This window comes from Erithacus rubecula, assembly GCF_903797595.1.
Source record: "Erithacus rubecula genome assembly, chromosome: 2".
Classification (NCBI taxonomy): domain Eukaryota; kingdom Metazoa; phylum Chordata; class Aves; order Passeriformes; family Muscicapidae; genus Erithacus; species Erithacus rubecula.
In genome coordinates, this window is record NC_136685.1 from 45,665,131 (window position 1) to 45,689,193 (window position 24,063).

The 24,063-nt window shown below is 39.2% G+C and overlaps 1 protein-coding gene across 4 annotated transcripts in view; it reads right to left on the reverse strand.

Moving 5' to 3' along the window:
- The window catches only part of HS3ST5 (heparan sulfate-glucosamine 3-sulfotransferase 5), a 189,109-nt gene that overhangs the window by 12,128 nt on the left and 152,918 nt on the right, over positions 1-24,063 (reverse strand). Inside the window, exon 1 of one of the 4 annotated variants that reach the window (XM_079326471.1) lies at positions 19,894-19,971. The exons of 2 other annotated variants lie outside the window; for them this stretch is intronic. The gene's annotated coding sequence lies outside the window, so the exon portion shown is untranslated. Of the gene's footprint in view, positions 1-17,654; positions 17,763-19,893; positions 19,972-24,063 lie in introns of those variants that run through there. One more of the 4 variants, XM_079326473.1, reaches the window with a different exon arrangement.

Sequence of the window (24,063 nt, forward strand, 5' to 3'; positions counted from 1 at the left end):
CAGCAAGTCTGATGGGAAACAATAAATAATGCAGATAAACTCCAACATAAAGATTTCCTATATTGTTATGCTACAGATGTGACAATAACCTAAAAATACCCTTTTTTTTTTTTGTCTGCTATTGTAGAGTTTTGAGATTTAGGACTGTCTTTAAGCTGCCCTTGAAGTCAGTTTTTTGTATAAGGTAAAAGCCTTTCTCCAGAAAAACTGCTAGACTTTGAAACCACCCACAAAATCAGCCTCTGTATGTGGATACTAGATAAGAAAACATATGTTCATTTATCAGAATTTAGCACACTATCAGTTCTGAAAGAATATTTGTGACTCATAATCCCCCATTGGGGCTGTCTTGGGTGGTATAGCCAGATATCTGTGTTCTCTCGAGTCTATAGAGTGATAATGACTATTTATTTACTCCACTGCCCACAGGACATTTCACTCCAGACACACTGAAGACTCACCTACCCATAATTGTGCTATCTCTAGGAAGCTGCTGTGTCAAGTGACAACAGTACAGAAGGCCATAACCAGCTCTTTATCACATTCCATTCTCAGCCCGACCCTTCCTTTTTAGGTGGTTTTTTTTTTTGGGTTTTTTTTGGGTTTTTTTTTCATCTCACTGAAAGATATTGAGCAATATGGTGTTGGGAAGAGAGAAACAACTCAAAAGCCTGCTATTGACTTTGTGGTGCCCTGTGCCAAGCAGACCTGCTGCCAGATTGTCAGGGTAGTTAGGAATCTCAGGCGCTTTGATGCCCCCGAGGTCTCAGGCACATCTGCTTAGGAAAACTGCCTTATTGCATCTGAGCCCCCGAGGCAGGCATTCTGCTGAGTGATGACTGGGCTGCCCTGATCCACACTTAGCTACACTGCTCCAGGAACATTTCCAAGCACATAGATCTTAATAGGATTTCATTAGTCCAAAATACAGATGCCTGTCGCCTTGCCAGAATCCTGAGTATATTACCCTACACTGTTCTTCATACAGCATGAGATTAACCTGATGGGATTGGCCCTTTTCTGTGGGTTAATGGTACTTCCCCAGCTACTTTCCTCCTTTTCTTCTGAAATGATCAGCTTCCTTGTCTACTCCATTTCTCAGGAATGGTGGAGCTGATGGCACTAAGAAAGAAAACCTGTGGAAATGCATTTATGGTTATAGAGAGATTATAACAGATACTAATTTAACAGTCTTTAAAAGACAATACCAGCCTTGTTTCTTCAAGCTGTCACTAGAACTAAAACTCCAACCAAAAATAACAATAATGCAGGAAAAAGGAAGTTGAGGAAAAAAAATCAGTGACATGGAAGAGGGAAACAATGACTGCAAAAGTTAAAAGAGAAATCATAAAGGAAGGCCAATAGTAACACCACGTTAGGAATAAGCAGTTTACTTTTCAGCTCTGGGAAAGACTTAAAGAAGATTATGAGTCTTCTGAGAAAAAGATAAGCAGGTAGATATCCAAAGCTTCCTTATTTTGTCCTTCATTTAGGGTGCAGTCTTTGTCATGAACAGTTTCACTGCATTGAGCAGGATAAGAAGGCAGAGAGGATTGCTTAATATGATCTAGTGTGAAATAAAGTTGCCTTTTGTCACACACTAATACATTTGAAATGTTCTTTTCTGCTACTTAGAATCATGTCCACAGACTGTTGCTCCTTTTTCTTTTTCTTGGAAAAACTACCATTTCCCAATAATATCACATCTGAAATAAGACATATGAAAGGCTGTTTGAATGTTCCTTAATGAATTGAAGCTGGCAGATAATTTAAATTAAATTACTCTTAGATATAAGGCAAAATCTATGTGGCCTTCTGCAGCTTCTTACAGCTCTGTTTTCTGGTGGCTTCCCTTCAGAAAAATAGCAAAACTGAATTAAATTCAGGATATTACTAGGAGTCAAAAGCATTAATGGGAAAACTATCAACAAAAACTTACCTGATTTGTGAATATATTTTGACAGCACACTGCAATTACAGTAAATCCATCTCAGTAGATTTTTGCTCCTGACTTTTACTACCCACTGAGAAAAAATACCATTGTATGAGAACACCCCCATGCCTCTGTGCAGCTCATATTTTTATGTAGTGTACTTACTGATCTCTTTTCCCTTATCCAAACTCATATTCTGAACTACCTCACTGCTGATGAATAGACATCACACTAACACAGAGCACCTACATTTGTTTTGATTGCTAGCATCTCTGTCTTTTACTCAGACCCTTAATCTGAAACATGATCAGCTCAGGCTGCTCTCTGTAATCTCATATGCAGGCTAAATTTCACAACTTCTTTATCATAATTGTCCCAAAGATTCAGTCCATTACACACATGTCCATTAGACAATAGTCTAAGTTTTTCCCATGTGCTCCCTTCACCACTTTATCCCAACTACTGCAGTGGTCTTTCCTCTGCCCTTGAGCAATGTGACTGTGCTTCATTCATATCCATTCTGAACAATGCTGCAAAAGGCCTTCTTCCACTTCAGCTCTCTGAATACACCACTTCTCTCTGGACACAATTTTACCACATTCCCACCATTTTCTCTGTCATACCTTTCAGTATATTTCTGTGTCTGGATATCCCAGGGGGCTTGTGCTGGCAGAACAGGGAGAAATGGAATTTAAAAGTTTGACCCCGGAGATCATTAAGTTATTTTTCAGAATACAAAGTCTCAGTGCTTCTCCTCTAAGTCCTGACCACAACACTTCCCTTAGAAATGCTGCCAATTTTAATGTGGAAATCTAAGTGAAAACATTAATGACAGTTTAGACAAGAACTTGTTAGTGTGCCTCAGTGGGAGAGGCAGACCTATTAACAGCTTTCTCTGAGAATGAAAGAGCTGTGATTTTCTGTTGTGCACGTGTTCTAAGGGCCAAGATTACACTGCAGTATTGACCTGAGTGACTGATCACAGCCCTCATTTGGGAGGAAAAGAAAGGAGAAACATGAGGACACAGCTGTTACAGTGTTGAGGTGTTACAGAGCTGCCCAGTGGTGGAGAGCTCCCCATAAATGAGCTCTCTGGTCCCTGCACAGCTCTCTCGTTCTGGCACAGCCCATTCATTCATCTCCCTCCTCTTGGGCAGCCTGAGCTGGAGCTTGGGTCTCTGTTGATCTCTCACATGTACTCAGCCTGGCAAATATGCGTGCTTCATGGTTTTAAATTCTAAAAAAACAGAATATAAAAAGTCAGCTGAAACATCTTCTCACATACTTACTGGTGGGTCTCAGAGTCAACTAAATGCCAGCAGAGGTGTGTGCTTCTGATTGTCACTGGCACTCACACCTGGAAAATTATTGAAGGGCTGCTCCCCTGTTGGCATGAGATGCCTTCTCTCTCTGTCTCTTTCTGAGCAACTTCTTAGAGAATACTTTTCAGTGTAACTATTCCTGATCCTTACACTGGTTTCATGCTAATGCATCTTGATTATCTTGGTGAACTTAATCCAGCTTGGGCTTCATGGAATAGAGAAGATCCAAACCTTTCTTTGTGGGTGCTTGTGACTTACTATCACTTTCCTAGAATGTATTTTTAAAAAATTAATTTAATTTTTTTTTACCCAACCCATCATAACCACATGGACTGTCCATATTTTTGGATGTAGACATATTTTGCCTGCATAGTAAAATATGCTAGAAATGTTGCAACTAGAAGAGGCTGTCACTTGTTTGCCACATAGTTACTGGCAAATCAGTAAAAAAGACAGAAGGCATGAATCTAACTAGATGAAAAACTCATGTAGTTTATCCAGAACCTTGAAATAACTGGCCTATGCAATTCACATTTGTAATGGTAATTAGTTAAGGTATCTCTGGTTTGGCTTTGCTCCTGATGCTCATTCACAGAACCTACAACTTAATACCTTTCAGGATCAAGGGATGGCTGCAGATTCAACCCTGACTATTAAGTCCAAATATGTTAAACAGTAAAATAAACTGCACATTCAAAAATATCTTGCTTGGCTGAGAATTAATCCCAGAATATCTCAGCAGTTTGATTACTTGGCTGTGAAACATAGAAAACACTTCCTCATATAGGAATATATAGGATCTTATATTTAAAGAAACTGCCATATAATTGTATACTATAAGCTAGTTCTGTTTGCCATGAAAACATAGTTCCTAAAGAGTCCTGCTTACAAATTGTATAGCTATCAGAGTGACTGACATATGAATGTCTCAACAGATGGAAGAGTTGATCTAATAATGAAGAAAACAATACTCACAAATAATTTATTTGTCATTTGTTGGGGCAAAAGTAGAGTGAATAATTTATTTGGTCAATATTATTCAATCATCAATAGAACTGGTAGAATAATTTATAAATTTACTGATGAATAATTTATTCATCAATTGATGGCAGGAGGAAATTAATGAAGTAAACAATATTCACATAACACTCAACTGGCTCTCAGAGGCAGGGAGGAACTGGGAGAGTGGATCCCTTTGGCTGGGCTCAGAGCACAGGGGATCACCAAAGGGCAGCTGTTCCTCAGTCACTTCTGAAGCTTGCTGATAGTAGTGACCTTCTTTCTCCTTTACCCACCCATGAGAACAGATCTGCAGAGGTGCCCTGAGAGTGCTGTGAGGTTTCTTTATGTGTTTGGAATGGTGGGAAGCTGCATGGAAAGTCCTGCTTGGGTGTTCCATCAGCTTCTGGTGCGATGGCTCAGGCCAGGCACTGCTTGTTCTGACAGAGGAGCAGAGGCTGGGCTCCTCTCAGCTCCCAGCAGCTTGAATGCACCTGAGAAATGTGCTGGGCTCTGCTTGTGTGCTCACAGTAGGACACTGAGGGTTTCCCTCAGGAAGCCACAAGGAACTGTCCTCTGTTTTTCATTAAAAATTAAAACTCCGAGGAAACTTTTAGAAAAAAAAATATTGGTTGTGTAACTGAATTGTGCTGTGCCAGAAAAATGCTACAAATTGCTGACAGGCAAAGTTGAAAATAACCCTCTTGTCCACCATGCCTCTTCAGAATGCAACTTCACATGGCTGTGACCATCAAAATAATTTAAAGGAAAATCTTATCTGAATGTATTTTTTACATTTCTTCAACTTAGAAACATCTTTTCAATGTGGCTGTGGATGGGGGAGGTTTCATTTTATGAAATTCATCCTGTAACACCCCACTGCCTTCTGATAGCATTCACTAGTTTGCTCTGAGTTTGGTCTGCTGCCATTGAATGAATCCCTAAGAAATCCAGTTTGAACATTAACCAACAGCCACAACAGAATAATTTTAATACAAATCACCTGGAAATGGCTTTTTGTGTCATAATCTCACACTGCAATAGCAGTCATAAAAATATAAATATAAAGTAGACATAAGGATGTGAGTAGAAGGCTTTTTTTTCCTGTTCTCAATGTACTAAGTTTAATGGCAAATATATGTGCAGTTTGGGATGAGAACAGATGCCCTTTATGAATAGACTAAGTGGAGGAATCAGCTGGTTTATGTTCTCCTCTCAACTCTCACCAGGATTTTTCCACTCTGTTCCTTTGTTAGCTATAAACTGTAAGCACTGAAATTCAAAAAATGAGGGAAAGTTTATGAATTATACACAGTCACAGAGTTTATTACTGCTCCATACTCATTCTCCTGGGAGACACTGGAGGAAAAGCTTTGAGCAATTTTCAAATTTTCACATGTGTTCTCTATGTCTTTATCTCATTCAGTTTTTGATATGGTGCATAAATTATTTATCTGGACTACCATTATTTTGTTAGCTTGTGTTGTCCTCTGGCACCATATCTGCAGAATGATATTAATTTTGCATTTGCAATAACTAAACTTAAAAGAAATCAGTTTGTTCTTCCTCTACTCAGTTCCCAATCTGCAAAAGGATGTGGGAAGGACTGAGATGTGTACAGAATTTCATTTCACCTTGAATCCTAATTACTCTTTTCATTCTGCCATTTCAAAAAAGGATGTAAATAAAGTTAATTTAAGAAATATTTATATTTTCTTCTCTGTCTCTCTGTCTTTCTATTTCAGGAGAAAGCAATACAAAATAAATTCTTCAACACCATAAATTCACCATTAGAACTTTGTGAATTATGTGCTTTGCTGGTTAAATTCAGAGAAGGATTTTTTTTTAATGTATTTTAAGTCTGTTATGTTCAAGTTAATTTTTGAGGCTGTCTCATAACTTCCCAGTTGCAATAACATATGAATGGAACACCTTCTCAATTACTTCCCCTTCCCATGTGTAAAACAGACTAGTCCTTTTCCACACCCAAATGTACAATATATTCTTAAGCAAATGTTTGTTATGATTGACTTCTTCCCGTGTTATTCTCATAGCACACTTACATTCTTTCCTGCCATCTCTCACTCTGCTCTGCTGATATAATTACCAGGTAGCAGGCTACCAGGAAGATTTCCATTTAGCAATTTATATAGGTAGCTTCACACGTAAAAGAATGTGATAATGCACTGGAGCCTGATCATAGCTTAGCCTGGTGGAAAACTTTATGCTCACTGTTTGATGCAAGAGCAGACTCAATTACACCAGTCCAAAATAATTTTACCTCTGCTGGAAATCACCACTGCAGTGCATCCCTTTCCTGCCCCTCCTCAGGGCTCCTTGACTGAAGCCCTCTTGCAGAAAGGAGGATGTCAGTGGGACTGGGCTCGTGATCATTTCTGTCCAGCTGTGGCTCACCCTCTGCAAAGAAGACCTGGTGATATCAGGTCAATATTCCCAGTCTGTGAGGTGGTAACCATGCTGAACAGCTGGCTGGGAGACACTGTGATGGAGCTGCCTGTGCTTCAGGAAGTGGCACATTGCCACCTGAGTCCCCTGTCAGGATGGAGCATGGATGGCAGTGCCACAGCTCTGTGTGACAGCCACTCAGGCAAACCATTTGCCTCCTGGGATCTCTGCAACAGGCCCCATTTTCTGCAAATACAAGATCACAGCCTAGAACAAAGAAACAATATTGCACTTATTTTATTATGCTAATGTCAGCCATGGATTAATTGATATCTTTGAAACTTCTGTCCTATCTGTAGGTTCACTTTAATCCTTCAGTCTTGAAAATGCTTCTCTCATGACTCTATGAACATTCCTGCTGCTAACTAACCACCTTATTTGTTTCTAATTATATTTGTGGGGTTTATGTACATTAAAATACTAATGTTCTGTATTACTTTTTTGAGCAATTCTCATTTTTGAGAATGGCAGGCACTTTTACTTTCTGTGTTTGATTAAATTTATTGTATTTAGTAGTTCTGGGGCACAGATCACAACTAAGAATCCAGGCAGGTGCAATGATGTCAGTGTCCATGTTGTTATTATCAACAAAACCAGACTTCTGGAGAGTGCACAATGAGATAAAGCACCTCTTACCTCCAAGTTAATGGTCCTAATGCTGTCTATTTCATTGCTGCCTAACAGACTGCCTTTGTATTGGGTGAGGTAAGGAAGTCACTGCATTCTGTTCCATAAAACACATGTATGTAGTAGGTGAAAAAGGCACCATGAAGTTGAAGTTTAATCTGTGCAGAGAACCTTGTTTTCCATTTTGTCCTTCCCCTTTGTGTTTGTAGGAGTGTATTTTTTTGTCTCTGACAGGTATCTGTTCAGTGCTATCACCACCTAAACCTACCTGCAGAAAACAGGCCAAAATACTATCAGCAACAGCAGGCTTATCCAACACCCCACATCAGAGGAACCATCCCCATAGTCCTGCTGTGACTCCTGGAGCAAGGTGCTTAGGCAAGTGCAGGTGTCCTGCTGATTCCCTGCTATGGGGTGACTGCTCCCTGCTGCTCTCTGCTTCTCCCCAGTTTCTTGTTGGTAGGAAGCCTGTGCTATGGAGGTGTGAGACTCCTGCCCAATCCAGCCACACTCCTGGGCCACCAGGGACAAGCCATACAGCTGGAAAGACCCAGTGAGAGGCTGTTTCCCTGCGCCTGCCCACCTTGAGATCCCTAGGAGCTCCCTGTGCTAATGATATCTGCAGGTCATGGACTTCTGCATGGACCCTAATACTATGTTAAAACTGGCACTAAGCCTCATTCTGCCTAACTTACCCCTAAAGGTGCCATTCCACATCAGTTTGCACAGTGCCCAGCTTCAGGCTTTATTCACACAGCTGTGTGAAGAACAGGTTTGACTAAAAAGTTACCAGCACTCCATGTACATTCACACTCCTTATCCCAAATACTCGCAGCTCTAGCAAGGTCTGTTGGAGAAACCAGATATATGAATGTGTTTGAAGCCTTTGATGCACCAGTCAAAACAAAAACAAAAACAAACCAAAGCAACAACAAAAAAACCTCTTTTATCTCTAGGAATGCTAACAGTTTTGTCCATCTATGAAAATAACAAATTCTTGCTTTGAAATTAAGTCTGTAAGCTGAATATTAATGAAATACTGAAAAATGTCTAACAGTTAGTCTGCAGTGTAAATGTAAAAGAAAGAAAAATTAAGCCAACCCTCCAGCTGTCTCTGGTCAGTGAGAGATAGCTCTGCACAGGACTGAGCATCCTGCTCCTTCCAAGGTCACTGAAGGGGCCAGCCCTAGCACATGGAGCCTCTGCAAATGTTATATCTGTTATTGCATCCTCTGTAAAGATATAAATGTTACACAACAAGAGCAGCAGCTGGGCTTATCCCTTAATCAAACAGAAGATAATGCAATTGAGTTTGCTTTTGGCCAAGGAAGATCTGGCTTAATACTTTAGATAGAAATGTGGATCAGACATTTGACACCATTTTAACATCTGGAATTCTAGAGCAGGCACTAGCCACTCTCTTGCTGCATTCCTACAGATTTCCCTACAGTGATATCCAAGCCTTGATAGCTGCAATGCTGTGAGAATGCTGCAGCCTCTCTGCTTGTAAATATCTCTTGGTTGCAACTTTAAAAAGACAAACTTGTTCCACTGAAAACTTCTTCCTTTGTTCAGGATAACCATTTTCTTCCACCAAAGCCTTCCCTTGCCAGATAACAGGAGAAATGGAGCTGAGATCTCTGCTGTGACTCAGTGCTTTGAGCTGTACCGACCATCTGCCTTATAGGAAGGCAGATCTGTTTCAAATTCCCATAGAAGAACAATACCATTATTACTGCTAATTAATAGTAGGCAAGGACACAAACCCATTACAGACCAAATTAAGTTCCAATCAAATAAGTCAGCTGTGATTTCTAATTGATTGCATTTTTAAATCAATCAGTTAGGTTGTGTATGTTTTTTTCACAAGGTTCAACAGCTTACTGATGCTTGTCTTTTAGGGGGCTGAGATTCAAGTGGAACTGAGAAGGTTTCGTTTTTTTTTTTTTAAGTGGAATTGACTTTTTAAATAGAAGATCTATTTTAATTAAAATCTTACAGTGAGGTTTGTCAAGCTCATGTTCCTCTGGAAGTTTATTATGAAGTTTTTATTATGTGGAAAGAAAGATGCTCTATGTATTTATTCTCTCCCAAAAGGCCAGATGAAGTTAAAATGAACCTCTGTGCTTGCTAGCACATACAGACCCCATGGGCCTCCTAAATTCCTGCTCAGCCAAGGCTGCTTCACACTGAGGAAAGAAGATATCATCACTTCTCTCTGTAATGGCAGATTAAGTTTTCCCTGGTTCCCTCTCTTTGAGAATCAGGCTCCAACATAACATTTATGGGTGCTAAAGAGCTGAGAGGGTTGGTGAAGTTTTAAACCAATAACATCAACACTACAACCAAATGGGGCATGATACAGTTGAGTCCCTTCTGTGTGTTATATTAATAATTTAATTTAGTACTTCTGGATTTCCTGTCACCCAGCTTTCAGGGAATTGTTGACTAGCAGTTACCTGCAAATGGCCATGAACATTCAGAATTAGAAGGAGGGGTATTCTATGGAGCACCTTGATTCAGACTGTGACATTTAAACTCTTGGGAAGTTACAATATTATAACTATTATTATTGGACTTAAATCTTTAATGCTACAGGGGGAAACTATTACAAAAGCTTAAGTCTTCAAATTCCTGGACTCTGGGTAAATTATGATAGTATTTCAAAAAGAGGTTAGTAAGGAAAGGATGTAATGTAAACTAAGCACTCTGTATTATGAAGGATGAATGAAGGAATCCCAAATGATAATGATCATAAATCAGAGGAAGTCAATATAATAAGACATACAACAGCAATGCAGGTAAACATGTCCCTGAGTGAGCCTTTGGAAAAACAGGTCAATTTTGAGCCAATCATTCATCAATGTGAAATAACCATAAAAATGATGGGACTCAGTACCAGAACACAAAGATTTTGGTTAAAGACACATTACATTAGTAAAGAAGCCTCAACAAACAAGTCTACATTTCGTTGAGACTGAAAAAATCAAATTTATGTCTTGGGAAGAACCAATATCACACCCTTTGGGACTTAGCTAATGGAAAGAGTGTCTTACATTGGTATGTACAATAACAGAGAGGTCACATTACCTGAGATCCTGGACAGGTGTCCCTGTCTACAATGCACATTATATTTTTCTATCATTATTCTTCACGTTGCAAAGTACAGATAAAGTTGCTGGAGAATCAATGTGTATCTCCTTCTTGCTATTTCCTTCTAAATAGGAGGAAGGACAGAAACTGGCTTTGGTGTGTTATGTTCCAGTGTTCCTACTTGGTGACCTCTCTCTGCTGTGGGTTGACACCCATGCTCCTGAAGGACACTGCAGTGCAGACATCCTGTAACTTCAGTGCAGCACCAAGGCCCACCCTTCAGAATGTGATTTTCCTCTCTGAAGAACATACCTGTCAGTCAATAACTGCTCTTCTCCATCCTTGCTTTTAGAAGAAGTGGAAAACTCATTATATTCATCTTGCACTCTCTCTGTTTTCTTTAACTAAATCATATTTGCCACTGTAAAAGACCTATTGATTAATTTAATAGATCTTTTGCTCTTTCTACAGATTAACTTCTTACTTTTTATCTTACTTTCTTGGTGCAATCTTCACTTCAGTCTATTTAAGCACTCTGAAAGCTTTATAGTATTTTTAAACTCTTCATTCTTTTGTCCCTTAGGTATCACCCTGGACAGGGGTGAAATCACACAAGCACTCAGCAGCTACAAGCCACAAACAGGGCCTTTCCCCCCTAGAGTGGTGTCTAGTACAAAGATGACAAGAGCCAAAAGCACTTGACACTCAGAAAGCTGACATCAGGATTCCTGGGCTAAAAGTTGTCTCCAAACTCCAAAGAGGGTGAATAGGAATACATAATTTTTTTTTTTTTTTTTTTTTTTTTTTTTTTTTTTTTTTTTTCTTTTAGAGCATAAAAACTTCTGACTCCTCAACTCTCATCTCTGCTTTGGCTAGAGCCTTGGGAAGTCAGTCTGGGTGTGAAGCTGCAATAAAACCTAAGGACTTCAGCAGAAGCAAGAGGAAGACAACTCATATAGCAGTGTGATAATGTGGTGAGCACAGTGTCGGGGTTGGAAAAGCAGGATGCAATGCTTAATGAGTGTCTCCTCAGTCATTGCCCTAAATGTCAAAAGACTCACCAAATTATTTCATAGAGACTAAAAGCTTGCTTCAGAGCCACATTCTGGAAAGTCACTTTCCTCCAGATATTAGTCTTAAACCATGACCTCGCAGTGTGCACTGTTCCCACTGAACTGAATATTTAAGCTTTCTCAGAAATTTCCCATCTGCATAGAGCAATTTGTTTGTTGATGTTTAGACATGATTGACATAATTCGACAATCTGGCTTATTAGCTTGCTTTGTAACTATGTAAAACTCGACAATGATTATCCCAGTTGACTGAGGACATGCTTCCTGTGACACAGTAAACAAATGTAGCAAAGGAGGCTTTTTTCCAAATGATTGCTCCAACCCCCTAATGAGACTGCTAACTTATTTCATCAGGGTTGCACTGTATCAAGAGTCTTAATGAATTCTCAAGTCACAAAGCTCAGTTTCCTGAGCCTGAGGTACAGCAGCTAGAATTGTATGCCTATGGACTTTTCTCCTGTCTATAGCTGCATGCTGCATTATAATGAACCTATTTATCATACTGCCTGCAAAAAGACATTTCTTTGAAAAAAAAAGTATTTCGGAGACTTAGTTTCAAAACCCACCAAACTCCTTAGAGGAGTGCTTCCTCCTATAAATCAGTGCCTCTTAATGGAAAGAACATGATGAAAGAATGAGTAATGGCAGGTAAAAAAAAAAAGGATAAATCAACCTGATCATTAACCAGCTTGCACAGTAAATTCTCTTTGCTCTGAAGGCCAGGATTTAAGACAGTTCCTCTAAATCAAAGGATTCTTATGAATCCTGTTCTGCAGCTTCCTTTTATAAGTTATGTTTGGGTAGTCAATGACCATTTGTAGGGGATGTTTCTCAGGTGTTCATAAATATCAGCACTGATTTATTTGGAAAAAATAACACATGGTGTTCCCAGGGGAAAAAATCATTACTTTAGTTTTGGTTCATCTAATTACAATAAGTCTATCATCCTCACCATCTCCCCTAACTATCCAGGGAATTGGCAGAGTTTAACAATGAAGAAGAGAGTACTCCAGTGTCCAATTAAGGTTTTCTTTGAGGATTAATAAATCATGTCTCATCAGCCCCACTGACCCAGAGGTGTTAATCTTCACCTTATCACTCTAATCTTAAAGCAAAATTCTGCAGCTCAAGAGCAGCAGAATGGTTGAGTTAATTGTTCCATTAGGCTGATGAAGTCTTTATATCCTCATCCAATAATGCACTATTCCCTAAACATGTTTATATGCTCTGTTACAGAATAGAAAACAAAAAACAGAAATAACTGCCACAGCTATTTGGAATGGGTGACCAGTAGCTTGAGCTTCATACTCAGCTCTTCTGCTATAACTGAGTATTATATAACTGAGCTATAACCACATATTGGAACAAGGCACTGAGAAGATGAGAAACAGTCAAGAGGTTTCAGCACATCTAAATGCAGTTGCAAAAGGAAACAAATCATGTAGTCAATAATGGAAAGAAGACTTAACAGTTATCTGCCCTGTAAACAATATTCTTGATTAGAAGACATAAAAAACACTGTTTTATCTAAGGGCAAAGATCCAGATATTTCACTGCAGAGTTTTTCTCACTGACAAGTCAACAGTAATCATGGAGAGTGTGACAAATTGAATTAAAATATGCTCCTAAGCACTACAATAAATTAGAAATCACATTTTAACTTGTTCCCAGCCTACATTTATTTGCTCTTGTTTCTAAGTAATCAGGCAGGTTAAATTCTTTTGTCATGAACACTCACAAAAAGTACTGAGCTTACATTAAAAATCCATTTCATAACCATTACTTTTCGAACTGCTCATTCTCCTGATCTGAGTTAGGCAGGAAAGGAAATGCCAGTTGATACCTTTCAGGGTCACACACTCTGTACCACTGAACAAAGAGGGAGAGAGATAGGAGCAAAACCAGAATAATTTCATGGGATGGGAAGAGGGAAAAGGAAGGAAAGTTGGATTTCTAAAGGAATGTGTGATGTATAATCTTATTCACACAATATTTGCTTCCATGTGTCTATCTCCTGTTCTAAACAAGACAAAAGATTTCCTTTCCCTCTCCCAACTCTGTCACACTCCTGAAGCAATGAGACTCAGACTCTTCCCTCTTCCAGGTACATGACTAAGGAGTTTGTGTTGAATTTGAGAGTACAGAAGCATCTCCTTGAAAGTGTTAAAGAAGGTTAAAATGTTGGGTTAGAGAGATGAAAATGGGTGATGTTTTTACCCCTCTTTCTTTTTTCTCCAAAACATGAGTCATATATTATGTTATTTTCTGAAACTCATGCAAAGACTCTTCTTTTACCCTCTAAATTTACCTCTGAATGTATCATCTGAAGAAACAAAGAAAACATTAAACAGCAGATTTATTTATATTGTTTGTACAGAGATTTCTCAGAGAAAATGGACAGCTACTATTTAATCCATAATATTATTTCTTCTTTTTTTTATGTATATTTAAAATATTTTGAAAAAACATCCAAAAATAAAAACAACAGATAAGGTATTATCATGTCTACCCTCTTTGTCCTGTGCTAAGAAGTGGAACATGTCCTTATACTGACTTCAAAGCATTTAATCTGTGAAAAAAGACATGCGTCTTACATATAAATGTGTTCATTTTATAAAGCCCATAGATGGGATAATTTAAATGATTAATTTAACCAATACAGTTTTGAGATAAATTGATTTGCCTCTTTCCCTCTACTTATCATCCTCTCTCCTGTTAAACAATTTAGCATTTAGCAAAATATTACCAGACACAGACATTCTCAAGGTCACTCTAGTAACTCTCCTTCAAGACCCCAATTGAAATCCTCCTCTAGTATAAGGCCATGAACAAAACAAAATTAATCCTCCCTTGCCCTCCAGCCTAAGAGGATTCAAACTCACATATCTCACCTCCCAAGAGAATTGCAACCTCTTCCTCTGTGTGCTGGAGTCTTTATGTATTCACATGCATATGCCAGAGACAGAGAGATGGACAGAGCACTTTGTGCTGCTCCGGAGAAAGATCTTTTGTTTTATATTAAATAATTAAGGATTCCTTGGACCAGAAAGCAGGACAGAGCACAACCATAGGGCAGAAATTAGGGCACTCAGCTGGGAAAGAAGACTGTTTTCTGCTCTTTGCTTCAAAGACTACTTGTTGTTTAAGCCAGCTACTGCTCACAGTTCCTCCCTCTGCCCTGCCTGGTGAAGCATGTGAGCACTCACCTTCCAGGTGACTGGTTAGGTGAACCAGCAGGACCTCCTGGAAAAGAGATCTTCCCTTGTCTGCTGCAGCTTGTGTTTGCATTGGGGCAGATTCTGGTACTGAGTGTCTGTTGGGTCATCATGTGGTCACTATCTTGACAAATACCCCAAAAAGCCAAATAGCATCTCAGAAAGTTCAGGCAGAACTCAGCTACAACTTTTGCTTTTAGGCTGTACTGGTGTTAGACTGGCTTCTCTTCCCATGGGCTGGAGAAGATAGCAGAACTGTGACAGAGCTTGTCTTTGGGCAGGCTTAAATAAAAGTGATGGCAGCTAGGTGAGTCCTAGCACAAATCAAATATTCCCAGTTCCTAAAGATGAATTCTCAAACAAGGCAACTCTCTACCCATTTTTCTAGTCATGCTGGTTCAAAGAGGTGTCCTCAGAACATGTCTAAGGCTGTGGTTAATTACTGCCAACAAGTAGGCCACTCAGAGGTTATCAAGATTCAAGCCCTTGCTCCAGGACAAACAATCAATTACAAGCTTCTATTCATACTGGGTAAATGAATGAACGAAATAAATATCAAGGAAAAATGTGAAATAATGTTGTGTCTGATTCTTTCATAAAAACAGAAAGAAGGCTTGGCACCAATTTTTAAGGCAGGATTTGCAGTCAAGGATGTCAAGAGAAAGAAGGTGTTTGCCTGGCCAGAGCATTTTTTCATTCCTTATTAGTTGAGGTGGTTCCTGCAAAATTCCAATCTGGAGCACTACACCAGGGTCCAGGAGATGATATCTAAATCCTCTGCATGTCAGTTCCTATCTTCCAAATGCCAGAGCACCTAAGAGGGTCTAACTTACAGTCCCCCATCCTGTTTAACTCTTCAGATTTACAGAAGTAGGTGTTTCCAAATTTGGCTGAAGACACTTGTATTCAGTTGTTGTGCCCAGAATAGAAAAGTGTGAGGCAGCACTGGAACTTGTGGTGTCAACAAATAAAAAACATTTTCACAGAGAACATTATTGTGACACAAGTACAATGTTTAGAAAGGAGTTAACACCAGATCACTCTCATTTGTACATTTTTAAAACAGATTGATAAAATGCATCAATTTTGTAAGTATTTTGCTTTTCATATTTCTTGTTAGTTTCCTCTTTTATGGAATTCCACTGAGTGACTATCTCTGCACGTTATGCACAAAACATAGCAGAGCAGTGGAATAGTTTTATGTCTTCTTCTATCTCCCTCTGCCTGAACTTTAATAATAATAAATTTGAATGGTTACAACACAAAATTGAAAGCAAGCTGTCTGACAAAGCAGACAGAATTCATGGACAACATCAGTATTGCCTTATTTCCACATTTGTGACAGATTACATCTAGTTTATACAGAGGATGTTATTACCCTTGTGTTTCTTAAAAAAACAAAGAAAAAATTACTGCATTATGTTTCTCTTTGACAACAAAATGTTAAAAAAAAAAAAGAAAAAAGCAAATAAAAGGATCAAAAACCTGTCTGAGATGATGAAAAATAAAGTGTGAGCCATGTGTACATCTCTCACTGAACAACTTTCAGTTCATCAGCCCAGCCATCCATTTATAACATTTATAACAGTTGCAGCCTTTAATAGAAACCCAAATTCAATTTGCAGGAGTCTTAAAAATGAACTTCTATTTTAATCATCTGATCCTCAGCAACATGAAATTGATAGGAACGTTTCCACACACTTAATGAGTTTGGAGTTGCACTTTTGATTTGCCACCAGTTAGTTTGGGGCACCTTTTTCTGCCAGTAGCTGGAAGGCTGCCATTTTGCCACTGTGATAGTTAGTCTAGTTTCTTCTCCAAGTTAGAATTTAATTTCTCTGTTTATTTATTTTTAGTTTGAAATAGCTCTTTTGTCACCCCAGGAAGACTATAGTTGAGTTGGTGATTTCCTGTGTTTAGATATAGAGATAGGAGAAATGTTTATCTTTCATGGAAAGAGGAAAGCAGAGACAGATGAATAAAGAGAAGAGAGACACAGCCATCAAGGAAACATGTTTCCTCTGTCCAGGAAGAAAAGCTAGGAGCTGTGGAAATATTCAAAACCCTTAAAAGTGCCAGTAAAGTAAAAAAAATCTCACAAGCCTGACTCCACACTAAATATGACCCTCCCTTGAGGATAGCTGTTCATTCTTAGAAGATCAGAGCTGCAATGGGCTCTCTGCCACATCCTCTTGTCACCTCTAATTGAGGTGTAAGCAATTAGTTGCCAGATTCTGTGGCACAGATTGAAAAAAGATTATCTTGGCTACAGAGAAGGAGCTTTTGTCAAAGACCTGGAAGAATATTACTTGCTAAGAGTTAACAAGGTAGAAATTTTACTTAAAAGAGCCTGGTTGCAGTTTCTAATCTAATAAAAAAAGCTGTAGCATTGATTTTGAGCACAGCAGTTATTACAGTTTACATCTGATTCTTCAGGGAAGAAAACAGGCAACTGTTGGCTGTATTTTTTTAAACTGCTAAACACGGTGTGAAGTCAACAAATAATGAATTTGGATTACCCTTCAGGGATCACCCATTACTCTTCTGCAAGCCTTTGCTTGAAAGAGAGACTCTTGTCCATCTTCTATCTGCAAACACCCTCCTTCTGAAAGGAAACCCCTGCCAGGTTTCCACCAGCTGAATCCACACCCCTCTAGGGACAACAGGATTCCCTTTCTACCCTTTCCTTGTCCTTGGATCTTGCTGAATATATTTTATATTGCTACACAAATCTATTGCAAGAAAAGATTCAAAACAAAAAATTTGGTCTACTGTGTAAGTATTAGACTGCAAACTCAGCCCTGTAAATTTATCTTCTATAAGATTTGATTTCTTCTTTGTCATTTCCTTTTCTTCACCTAACAATTTTCTCAAAAACCCCAAGTTTTGTCAACGTAGCATGCTCTCAGCATGGTGTCCATATTACCTCAGTAAAAGAAGTAAATTTGATGTCTGGACATATGTAGTCTTGTGGAAAAGGATCTTACTTCACTTACTGACAAGCCTAGAGGTATAGCTAACAGCATTTCCCAAGTGGGGTGGCCTTGCTTTAAAAAAAAGAGAAGAAGAAAAAGAAAAAAAAAATCAATATTGACTCTTGACACATTTTCATTTACATCACTGCATGGCTTTCAGAGTGGGCACAAATCAATAAGCAGCTTTTAACACTGCTCAACTAGTTTGTTCTATGTAAAAGAAGAGAGATTTGCCTCAAGTGGCTTGTTTTTCCCCTTTGGGCTCCAAGCAGACTCTCCACCATTAACAGTGTGTGATTCTCTGAAATGAAGTTGAGTTTATTTGACTGCTCTTTCTGTGACTGATCAGAGGAGCTTGAACTGTAATATTAATCACACAACATTTTCTTCATCACTACTTACAGTCAATTGACTTTGTACTTAGTGAAAGCATCTCAAGCAGCCAACTCAATGTACCAGAGGGCAAGAAGTCAATAGGAGGAAGAAAGATTTAGTTTCCAAACACACAGAACACAGCCTGTGGAGCCACTGACACACACATATTGGACACTTCATCACACCTCAGGTGCAATGCTGTCGTGTGTTTTTATTTGTGGGATGAAGGCACCCTCCGCACCTTTTGTTCCCCTCAGGTAACTGCAGATTTTCCTTCAGTCTCAGGGTTATGTGGAAAGTGAAGGGATCAAGTAGTTTCTCCCAATTGCTGTGGGTTCAAAAATTACTTAGTTTCAGTTCAACTCTCTATATATTTCACCAGAGAACTGACCCATGGAGTAGGCACCTTCTGCCTCAGAGATGCTGATGACTATACTTAGATGACAGGCATATGTCATGCTAATAATACTATCCATATGCTTAGCAAGTATCAATTTGCCTAAGGCACCATTAATGTCATTTTAATAGCCACTTGCCTACAGTGGGCCTTCTAAAACCATAACATCACATATTGATTTTTGAATATAGAAGAGACGGGGTACAGATGCCCAGGAGATACAACATTATCAGTATTTTGCCTAGAGTCTCAGCACACCACCTCAGAGAATTTTTAGCTCATCAAACCTCCACAGAAGTTTTCACACCAAAGAAATGCACACAGCATTGAAAACAAGAGCCTGGAGGATTCATTTATTGGATGTGATTCCTTAGAAATGTTCTTTGCCAGAAGCAGACTCTGTGTGAAGTCCAACATGCCATAAAATGGACAATCGTGTCTTTTCTATGGCACATTTTAGACACACTTGATCAGAGTCTTCCCACTTGGGCAAAGCATCTCATTGACTGCCTTCATTGCTTTCATGGGGATTCTCCCTAAATAAAATGGATTCTTCAGTAGTGTGGAACTGATGCAATACCAAGCAAAATGTTGTCTCCTCTTCTCTGGGCTTTTCTGGTATAGAGCTCTAATTTTCTACACACATAGGTACATGTAATATTAAAATAATATATAGAAAATTAGTACATGCTCATACTACACATAACTTTTACTATCATTTTCCAATTTCCACTAAGTGATTTTACCATCACTGAACTAAAGTTTATTCCAGAGTGTTTTCAGAGGATAAGATTAATATAATGTGGATGAAGCACACTGAGAATATTTTAGAATATTAATAATTATATTATTAATTTTTCAAAATTTCCATAGGCTAGCCCACACCTGTATGAAATAGCTGTTATCTTAGCTGTGCAAATCAATTTTGATTTAAGCATCCAATTTTTCTTGACACTTGTCTCTTACTAGTTTAGAGTTACAGGACAATATGCATTTCCCAGTGGAAAAGAGTATGAAGTGAAAATAAAGAAGGACTTTCAAGGACACTCAGAGAGATCAGTAAAAAAGACAAGACTTTAAATCTGTGTTCTAATTCTGTTGGGAGAGGGTTCAAATTGAATCAGTAAATGAAAAAGTAAAATTAACTTTCTATTCAAATCCATCTAAACATTAATCTGAAAATCAATTCTGTATACTACCAGTTTTGCACAACTCTTTAGCCCTCAGTTCCTGATGCAAGTACAGCAACCACTTGTTCTCAACTTTATCCCCTGACATTTGTGAAATAGTAGACAATACTAAATTAATTACTCAATTAGGAAGCATAAAATTGTATTTCTTGTGGAACAGATCCATTTCATTGCGGTTTGTACTCCATGTACCAGCACCAGACACACAAGGCTTGTATCACTACTCACCAGAAAGCCCATTAGGTGCCAAGCTCAGCAGCATGCTCCAGCTGATCTATACTGCTCCACCAGTGGGAAGGGAGGCAATGGCCCTGTGTGGTGTGATGGGCTGTCCCCCAGGAGCTGTGAATGCACAGCCACTGCAGCCAGCTCCACGGAGCAGCAGGAGGGTGAAGGATGAGGGCAGGACTGCTGGGAAGGCAGCTCGTGCCTATCAGATGACAAACAGTGTGCACACCAGAAAAGCTGCAGCCAGGCTGCCCAGCTGCCCCTACATCACGCCTAAAATTCAGTGGCTACTTAGCTGCAAAATGTGAGTGGCACCTTCACCCCCAAACTTGTAGCAGATACAAAATTTCACACCCACCATAATGACACTTGCAGCTCCTGATTTCTTTTGTAGGTGTCTGATACTATGTACTTTCCAGATTTATTCTGAATACCTACTATGCCAAGTAAAAATGGATTCCCATTTTTATATATAGCAGTTGATCTAACCACAAGAAAATCTGAGGTCTAAGAGGAAAGGTAACTTGAATAACCTTAAATCTGATTTTCCTGTCAATTAAATAGGTTCATCCTAATTGCTGAACTACCATGGAAGATCTTTCACCAGGATAGAGGACCTCACCTTTATGATTTCCCCGTTGTGTAGAGGAACACGTGGAAGGGAGATGGAGCTGAAATACCTTCTCTGAATTTATCCATCTGTCCAATGACCAAGAGACCACAGAGTCAACCATACCTCATTTTCCACTAGATCTGTGGGAAAATCCGTCACTCTGGGGCTGAAAAATCACTGGGGAGAGCTGAAGCAAGTGATGGAAACATGGAGCCGGGTGTAGAGGATAGAGAGAAACTAGACTTGCCTTTGTGCATCTCACATCTCTGTTGGATTAAGAACAGCATGACAGACTGTGACTCAGCTCTGACTGTTCCAGTTTAGGGTATAGTCTAGCAGAGATAATGCTAGGCAGGGTTTCTGTGGCCTTGGGGTGAAAATAAATTGTTCTAACCCTCCTAATAACAGAGCCTAGCACTCCCTCCCAGAGACCACACCACTGAAGTGCAGCATACGTTTAAGTGGACAGTCAGAGTTCAAACATATGCAATCACACTGGTATTTCACAAAGGACTCCATTTGGAAAGAAAAAGAACATGAGGATAAGGCCATGGGAATTTTTCACCATCTGTGATAATAACTCAGAAAAAGCTTGGCATGCAATCTGCAAAAGATAATTCTCTTTTGGGGATGCAATTGTAGGATTTACTTCCAGGATTTAAGTATTAAATTTTTTTAACACCTTATGATCATTCATGGAGGCAAGTGATTTCTGTGCATGGCACAACTCTTTGAATGGGTTGCTAATTAATGCTAATGTAAAACATTTGGCTCGAAGTATTTGGTCCAATATTTGCAAAAGACCCTACCCAATACCATACTTAGACTGATTTCCAATACAATACTCCATTATACATTGCCCTGTTTTTTCATATAACTTTTTCTGAAATTAGAGAAAGGCTGATATGACCAAAAAAAAAATAAAAATCAAACAGTTGTTTTTCTAAGTATTATTTTTTTACACCTGTTTACATGCAGAAAAGTTTCAGAACTGTTAAGCAACAAATCAGGTGCACCTGAATTAGGATTATCAAAATTACACTGTTAAAAATCCCAGAAATTGCCATTAGGAACTAATGAATAAGCCAAGCTCACAGCTTGCCTAAGTAGTGGCTTTCTTTCTGTGGTCAGGTTAGAGCTATCCTCTGGGCAGGTTGGAAATTCAGCCCAAGTTTGGACCAATATCTAAAGTGCTCAATAAAATCTGTCCTTGGTTCATCCTTCTCCCTGATGCCATTGTCCCTTTATAAGGTGTGCCTGACCCACTGCTAACTCTGCTGCCTCTGAGCACATAGGGTCAGGCCCCTTTTCTCAGGACTGTTTTTCCCTTTATACTGAGAGAATCTGAGAAATTTTTTCCTAGCAGTTTCCATGGGAGACCAAAGTCTGCTGGCTCCTTCCTTCTCCCTACTTCTCCCTCTCCTTGGAACTGAATGGCACAAAATGAGTAAGAAACAACATGGTGAAACATAATCATCATTTGTTGATGAACTTGCTTAATGGGGAAATTTGTTCCTGACTCTCTCAGTCAGTGATTGGGTTGTTCTCAGGATATAGTACTTTTCTGCTTTCATTATTTAAAATTCTGGTGTCAAATTTAATCCTATTCAGTTTGTGTCCTCAATCATTTCTGTTGACAGCAAGATCCATTGGCTAATCATTTATTCCTAAGTCGATTGGGGCTTGCAACACACCAGTTATTAATCAGATCGGGTTTTGTATTCATTAGTGGTGAAATGCAACTGAAAAAGCATTCCCCTGCTTCAACAAGACTAATTCCAGCACAAATGTGGATGTGGATTGAAATGAAACCCCCACAGAGCTGAGAAATTCTAGCCTCAGCAGGAACATCAGAGAACCCAGGACAAAATCCTGCTCATGTCTCATTCTCTGCTTTGGCTTTGTCTGAAGTTCAGAATTGCAACAACCCTAAACCTGAGACCATAGAATGCAAAGGCAATCAAGATACAGCTAGAAGAAAAGTATTTGGGGAATGTCCCCTTTTCTATTCTTTACCTTCACTAAACAAATCTCACCTTTCAAATTTTGTGTTATTTTGGTGTTAGAAACTGGAAGGCTTTGTGTGAGGCCACGGGCACTTTAGGCAGCATTGGACATTTGACAGTTTTGTTGGCCTGGGTGTCCAGTTCCCATCCCTGGTGTTTGCCACTTGTTCCTCCGCAGCCAGGCTGGCACAGGATCAGTGTGCAAGTGCCTGCCTATTTATATTTATAATCCTGGCCCAGGAGCACAGTGGCAAGCAGGGCTACACAAGTGTTAGAGGCAGGGACATAAATAGGTAAGGACATTCAAAGGTACCAGTGGATGTTGCACAACCTGTGTCTGCTGTGATATCTAAGTCCTTTCATCTCAAGTAAAACTTACAATGTGCAATAAGGATGACAAACATCCCAGCAAACATACCCAGCAATGTAAACATCTGTAAGGGAAACATATTGGGGTAATATTTAAACCTACTTTTATGCAGAAAGAGAGGTTTTAAAAGTTGCAATTAACTGAATTCTGTATTGGTTTGCAACAATTAAAAGTCTACAAGTCTCTGTAGTATAGTGACAAAATTGCAATGGCATTTCTTCAGAGTCCAGGAACTAATATCAATAACTTTATTTCCTTTATGCTTCTCAGGAGTATGAGATTAGGAGAACAATTTTCCTACCACAAAGAGTACTAAGAATTACTGAGAACAATTTTGCATCTTTATGCTGCTAAAACCCATTTTAAATAGCCCTCTGGAGATACAATTTAAGGGAGATGGATTTTCCACTAAAAGGTGCACACGCTTGCTTGTTTTACATAAGCATTTCTCCCAGTACATACCCATTGCAGTCACACACACAGCCACATGTGTCACTGGAGGCACAATTTCTTCATGCTAAAGACTGATATTCTGCCATGTGTTAACACTAAAAGGCAGAATGCACATGGTACCAAGAGGTGATAAAGTCATGAAGTGTCATTGCTATTGCAGTATCCAACACTTCATTGTGACTGGTGAATTAAGAAGCCCATAGCCTGCTCTCTGGCCTTAAAAGAAGTTTGCAACCAGAAGGCTAAATACCCTTTAAAACAGGGTGATCACAGCTATTTTACTTGCAACCTCCTGAACAGTGCTGGAACATTGACTTAGGGAGTTCTAGGTGGCATAAGCCCAAGTGCAGGTCAGGGAGAATGCCCTCTCTTAGTGAGCAACCACAGGAGAATGTTTGAGCCTCTATCCTGGCATGGTCTTACTGGTGTGGATGCAGCCCTTGGTGTTTGTGATCCTGAGAGAGGGTATTAAATGAGCTAAACACCTTGGACCTGTACTGAGATCAGATTGTCTAGAGGATGGGACAGGTGGAAGTACGAAAAAGAAATGGGCTCTGCATCAAAATCTCCACTCATTTCTTACCTAGAGAGGTTACAAAATGATTACCAGGTACTACAACTCTTTTATAACTTTTTGGAATTGATTTAATGAAAGAATCATATTTTAGTGCCTGACACTAACTTTTACACAGATGGTTGCTTAGTGTATGGACATCATATATTTATAT